This window comes from Apium graveolens, chromosome 7 (assembly GCF_009905375.1).
Source record: "Apium graveolens cultivar Ventura chromosome 7, ASM990537v1, whole genome shotgun sequence".
Lineage (NCBI taxonomy): Eukaryota > Viridiplantae > Streptophyta > Magnoliopsida > Apiales > Apiaceae > Apium > Apium graveolens.
The window spans coordinates 129,734,955-129,741,905 of record NC_133653.1 but is presented as its reverse complement, the minus strand read 5'-3'; the positions used below and the strand labels follow the sequence as shown (position 1 = coordinate 129,741,905).

The 6,951-nt window shown below is 37.2% G+C and overlaps 1 non-coding gene across 1 annotated transcript; it reads right to left on the bottom strand.

Annotated features, from left to right (window-relative positions):
* Positions 1-6,413: 6,413 nt before the first annotated feature.
* LOC141676214 (small nucleolar RNA R71) lies at positions 6,414-6,520 on the bottom strand. The gene has a single exon (XR_012556815.1). It is a non-coding gene; the product is annotated as a small nucleolar RNA R71 (small nucleolar RNA).
* Positions 6,521-6,951: the final 431 nt, after the last annotated feature.

The following is a 6,951-nucleotide window of genomic DNA, read 5'->3' as shown; positions in this document are numbered from 1 at the left end:
GTCTTCTCAACTGACACAACAAGGGCCCGCTTAATGTTGAATTCCCGTAATCTGAGTCATTTTCTCGAGAGGACAACTAGAAATCTCTATCGGACATTACTAATAATACATATACGAAGGAAACGTAATCTAGGTTAGGGCAGTTCCAGTCAATCCTTAATAAACGTCAGGGTTACATTTCCGAAACCCTTGACTAAACTCATAGACTCGCTCCTCTGATTGAGTTGCTGCCTCACATCTATCTACGAACCTTCCTTCACTCTTTTGACTCTACCCATAACCTAAATCAGGGACTCAAACCTGTAGCTCTGATACCAACTGTGACGGCCTCAACCCCTGGGTCAGGAGTTGACGTCATTAATAATAATAATAACCATCAGAATTCAATCCAAATCATTAATAATACATAACTACGACCCCTTTTACCAAGACCTTTTCCAGGCTTAAGTATGATTTAGGTTACAACTAACACAAACCAACTTATAACAAACATCTCGACTCAGCTAACTTAACACAGCAACTCAACAGACCACCCTTGGTCCAACACAACCATCTCAGAGGAGTCTGACATGACGGGAACTAGAATTCTGCCCTGACTTCCACGTAAGAATCTCCTAGGCATCTGCAATACATATATAAAACATTCTGCAAGGGTGAGAAATCCATTGCTTAGCAGTACCACTATATGAATATCAAGTAAAAATGATTTAAAGTAAAGCAGTCATAGGAACAGAATTCATAACTTGCCAGAAACATGTAAAATAGGTATAAACTGGATATCAAAACTAGCATGCTCTGTAAAACAAAATCAATAGTCGTGTGTTGTGCATATAACCATAGTTAAATTTTAGCATGCTATTTTCATTTATAACCTTCTATTCCTTTACCGGAACCATAAAACTATCTGTCCCGTTACGGGGACCCAAAACCATTGGTTCCATTACTGAAATCACAAAATCACAATCATATATGTATTGGATGTTATCTAGGAACGGCTGATCAGGCCTCCACACAAATTATCTAGGATAGTTGGCTGGGCTATCACACAAAATGTCTAGGAAAGCTGATCGGGCTTTCACACAAAATCAACGGATCCGCAGAGACTAGCTAGGTCTCTGATTATCTATGCCGGACTAATCAGTTATGTAATGCGCGCAACCGAATTAGCCACTTACGCAACGTTATTTAATATCTGATTCGTTTTATCCAGTTTCAAAATCACTTTTACCTATCTCTTGTTAAAATCAATTCTGTCACAGCACACTATTCAAAACCTCTTTTCCATTTTAAATCACACTTTAGAGATAGGTGTTTTCAAAAGTTACTTTTCCCCAAAAACACATATTTAACAACATTTTCAAACACATGGGATACGTAACTTAAAAAATTTCTTTTCCATTACGAATATAAAACATTTAGTTATTCATACGTACTGAACCATAAAAGAATGGTCAGGGGTACTTGTCTTGTAGAGCTTTATGACTATCTCTGATTGACCTTGAACTAACTTGGACACTCGGTTTTATCACCTTACTATCAGACTATCCTGGATCCGACTTCAACGTTCGGGTCCTTCGCTTGGAACCTCGCTACACTTGTCGACTGATCACTAGGTTATCCTTAGTTCGATTTCACTTCTGGAGTCCTTCGACTAGAACCTACAGAGCCGAAATACTCTACGTTAGACGTCTAGGTATGCTTGACATATCCTCGATAACAATTCTACCCAAATTATAACAATCCCGACTCGCACTTATATGCACTATTATAATACGATAACACACACAATAATCAGGGTTCACGTTCTCGAAAATCGGTTCAGTGTTCCTTTCCAGAAAAAGACATATACTCGTAATTTTACGAAATTAGGGTTACTGGATTTTGATAAAACATTCACCACAACATACAATCGGGTTTCGTACAAGATATATGTATATACTTATTTATACTCGTTCGACATTCTGATAATTACAAGGTATGTCCCGAATTTTTGAATTTAATTTCCAAAAATTCTGGAAGCACCTCCACTGTTTATCGGCCTACCCGTCGAACAACTCGACGTCAAATTATAAGAACAATCCAACAATTCATTCCACAAATACAACCGAAATCCGTCTCACAAATCCCAAACACCAATTTAACCAACTAATTATTATTATTACATCTTATACTCATACTCGTATTTATTTATTAATTTGTAGGACTCAGAGAACGTCATCACCGTCCACCGTCGGCTCGCCAAGGCTCATCGCCGACGGCGGTAAAATTCGCGGGTACCCATCTATTCCGGGTTTCCCAACGCGAATCCTACCGATATATAATTTTTTTCCCGTACTGAATATTATCACAATTTTTTTTTCATATAATTTATGCAGAGAATAATAGGAATTAAAATCAGTAAGCAAATAGTCGAAGAACCCAACACAGATTACAGGACCAAACAGCGAGTCTCGGCCACGCGCCACCACCCTCGCCGTTTCTGGTGAAGGCGGCGGTTTCCAAGGAATACTAGAAGCGTAAAGATCACCCGCTAAATATATATATAAACGTATATATATGAGTACATGTATCCCACAAAAACAGAATCAAAACCAACAGTTACCACGACGGTTCACCGGAATAACACAGCGGCGGCCGGAATCCGAAATAACAGCGGGCAGGGGCGGCAGAAATGCGATAAAACAGGGAAGAGGGACAAGAGGGAACATGGAGAAAGGAGAGGGATGAAATCGCGAGTGAGGGAGGAACAGAAGGGGGGTATATCCCTCTCTTTCTTTTTCTTTTTTTTCTGTTTACACAGCACGCAGTAGCAACACCAACACAAACAAGAGACTGCCATGTTTCTGAAAATGGCTGAGATTTTGCCATGTATCAGCTACCCATCAAAAATTCAATAGGTATTACCCTGCCCGGGTCTACAGTTTACTATTTAACGATATGAACACGCGATTAAATAAACCAGAAAGGACACCAAACTAAATTCCCAAAATAATTAAATACTAATAAAATATAAATTTCATAATTTGTAACACAATTCTGAAGTGCACCGCATATCCGTATTTTACAATTAACGAACCGGGTTGCACTTAAAATAATTTCAGAAAATCACGAAAATGGTCTTAAAATATTAGAAATATCCCGAAGTAAATAAAAACATAAATTTCAAAATTTTAAAATAATTTCTGAAATGCAATGTATACCCGCTTTTCTCAAATAAACGAATCGACGTGCGGGTAAAATTAATCCTGAAAATTCCCAAAATAATTTTAAAATTCTCGGAATATTCCAAACTTAAATATATATGGGTTTCATAATTTTTAAAGAATTCGGAAATTAAATACATATTTTACAGATAAATGCAATCAGAAAATCATACAGGGTTAAATAATTGATAAAATATTGATTTCTCAATTTTATAAAGTCCTAAAAATAATTATTGAAATTATAAAGTCATAAAAATAATTTTAGAGAAAATCCACATATTTACACGAACAATCCTGTACACCATAATCACCTACACAGATAAAAATAAAACAACCCCTAGCTGACAGAAGCTATACACATATATTATTCATTTAATAATTCTATAATTACGCATTTAAATAATATAAAAATATATGAGTCGTTATATACAAGTCTAGTGAAAGTTGCTTCATCCAAAGGTTTAGTAAAAATGTCAGCTAATTATTTTTCTGTTGGAACAAAGATAAGTTCAATGGTACCATTTGTAGCATGTTCTCTAATAAAATGGTACCTTACATAAATTTGCTTTGTTCTAGAATAATTAACTCGATTAGCCACTATAGATATAGCACTCGTATTGTCACACATAATTGAAATTTTATGTAACACTAGGCCATAGTCCATTAGCTGATTTCTAATCCTGAGCACTTGAGCACAACAACTTTCTGTAGCTATGTATTCAGCCTCCGCTGTAGAAGTTGACACATATTGTTGTTTCTTGCTATACCAGGATACAAGTCTTTGTCCAAGAAATTGACAGCTTTCATTAGTACTCTTTCTGTCAACTCTGCATCCAGCAAAATCTGCATCCGTGCAGCCAACAGCTTCAAAACCAGTTCCCTTAGGATACCATAATCCCAAGTTTGGAGTCCCCTTCAAATATCTGAAAATAACTTGAAGTCCAAGAAAGTAACTAAATTCCCCCATCATACTCATTTCATAATCACTCTGCATAAGCTTAGAAAATCTCTGGCAAAGCTTCTCATTTGTAGAACCAAAGATAATATCATCCACATAGATCTGAACTAGGATCATATCATCACCATGATTTTTGTAGAAGAGAGTCTTGCCTATGGTACTGTTGAGTGGCATTTATGATACTTTATTACGCTCCGTAAAGCTTTGGATTGATGTTTTGTACTCAAGTTGTTGCTGTTTGAACGTGTTTTCATAGTGTTTTTGCATTTCAGGCCTTTATCAGGAATACAGGTGAATTGGCATTATTTGGATGCTAATTTGGTGTTAAGACGGTGTCTAGAATAAAATCTCGTGAAAAGACCAACTCAAACCAACAAGAAAATAAAGAAGTCAAAAGTTTCTCCAGAGAGACGGCGCGCCCGCGCTGTGATAGCGCGCGGCCGCGCCAGGATGGCAGAATGTCAGCGCGCCCGCGCTGGTCAAGCGCGCAGCCGCGCCAGGTCGAGAAAATACAATCCTATTTCTTCTGGAATTTTGATCCGTTGGATTTCTACTCTGCATGGGCTGGTATATATACATAACTTATGCTCATTTTTCATAAGAGACGTACCAGAGCTTAAGGAGAAGGCGTAAGAAGACCGTAGAGCACAATTCAACCAAGGCGAAGACGATCTAGTTTATTCTTATGATTCTTTGTTTTAAGTTGTAACTTTAGATGCTAGTTTTCTTATTCGTGAACCTATACTCTTGTTTTGTACCTGGTTTTATTCAGTGTAAAGACCATGTTTATTATACCATGCTTTCAGGAACCCACGTTGATGATGAGTCCGATTATGGGCTAATCGTTATCGTGGGGTTCTAACGGATTTATTTATGGATTTCTTTAGTTAATTTGTTTCGATGCCTTAGTGTGTGGTGATTGTATGATAACCTAGCATTGGTTGTGCTTATTCGTCTTATGAGCGTTGCGAACTTATAAGATAATATGTTAATCTTTAATGAAGCGAAAGTGAATTTAATGGTTTAGAATTTGTCATGCTAGCATAGGTTCATGTATGTGATATGCATGATTCGTAGGTAATTTTAACCATCTTACTTGCCCTATATAATCACGATAGATAACTTCTGCATTAAACCTTAATGTTTTCAAATTCTATAGACATACAGGGTCTCAATATAAATGGTGTCTATCCAGCTTCTATCTCTTTTGTGGATGATTAGTAGTATGGTATTCGTACAATAAAAGTTAGCATTTATCAGTTTCGTGTTATCTGATTAGTGTCATCACCATTACATGCTAAGGTTAAGAACGAAAAGGCTATTGAATGAAGTATTTCATGAAGTTAAAATCCCATGTTTGTGTCATATATTATTCAACTCTCTTTAATCTCTTAGTTTATGTTCTTTAGTATAATCTCTTAGTTAAACAATCTCAATTTGTTATTCGTCTTAGCATTGGATAATAACCATACTAGTGTTGTATAAATACATTGATTGAAATTAACCTAAACCTATGCCTGTGGGAACGAACTAGAATTTATTCTATATTACTTGCGATCGCGTATACTTTCATGAATATTAGCGCATGTTCTAGCCCTAACAAATTTTTGGCACCGCTGCCGAGGATATTAGTGTTAATTTTTAGTTTATTTGTTTGTCGTCATTGGTCATAAAAGTATAGTGACCCGGACATTGTTACTTACTTAATTCCTTATCACGTTTCAGGTACTCTAGCGAGCGTGTATGCATATGTATTCTCGGTCTCATAAGAGAATACTGGATCAAGCTGAGGAAGAAGTTGTAGTCGAGGAGAAAGTTGAAGAAGAGATCTTAGTCGAGAAAGAAGAAGAAGTTCTTAGTGCAATGGGAAAACCAGATGCAAATCTAAAGGCTTTGATGGACTACTCTCAACTAGAGATCAATGATTTTCAGTCTAGCATTGTTTGACCAGCCATCTCAGCTAACACCTTTGAGATCAAGTCAAGCACGATTCAAATGATACAGAACTCAGTTCAATTTGGGGGTTCTCCGAGAGAAAACCCCAACATGCATATCAGAGATTTCATCGAGATCTGCGACACTTTCAAGTTTAATAGAGTTTCTGAAGATGCTATTAAGTTGAGGCTTTTCCCATTCTCTCTACGGGATAAAGCTAAGTACTGGCTGGATTCTCTACCACCAGGGTCTATCACCAAATGGGATGATCTTGCGCAAAAGTTCTTAACTAAATTCTTTCCTATGGCAAGATAGCTGCAATCAGAAATGCACTTACTCAATTTGCTCAGCAATCTGGAGAATCTTTATGTAAGGCTTGGGATCGATATAAGGAAATGCTTAGGAAGTGTCCTCATCATGGGATGCCTGACTGGATGATCATTAACTATTTTTATAATGGTTTGGGTGCTACTTCTAGACCCATGCTTGATACAGCATCAGGAGGAGCCTTGTGGGCTAAAAGCTACGATGAAGCTTATGAATTGATTGAACTGATGGCTGCTTATGAATATCAGAATCCTATTCAGAGACTATCTTAGGGTAAGGTAGCAGGAATTCTGGAGTTGGATGCAGCTACTGCTATAGTTGCTTAGCTTAAGGCTTTGACGATGAAGGTGGATTCTCTGTCTAATTATGGAGTTAATCAGATCACTAATGTCTGTGAGCTTTATGCTGGTGCCCATGAGACTGATCAGTGTGCCATTTCTAGTGAATCAGCTCAGTTCGTGAGCAACTTTCAGAGGTCACACCAACCTGTACCAGCCACCTATCATCCTAACAACCACAATCATAGCA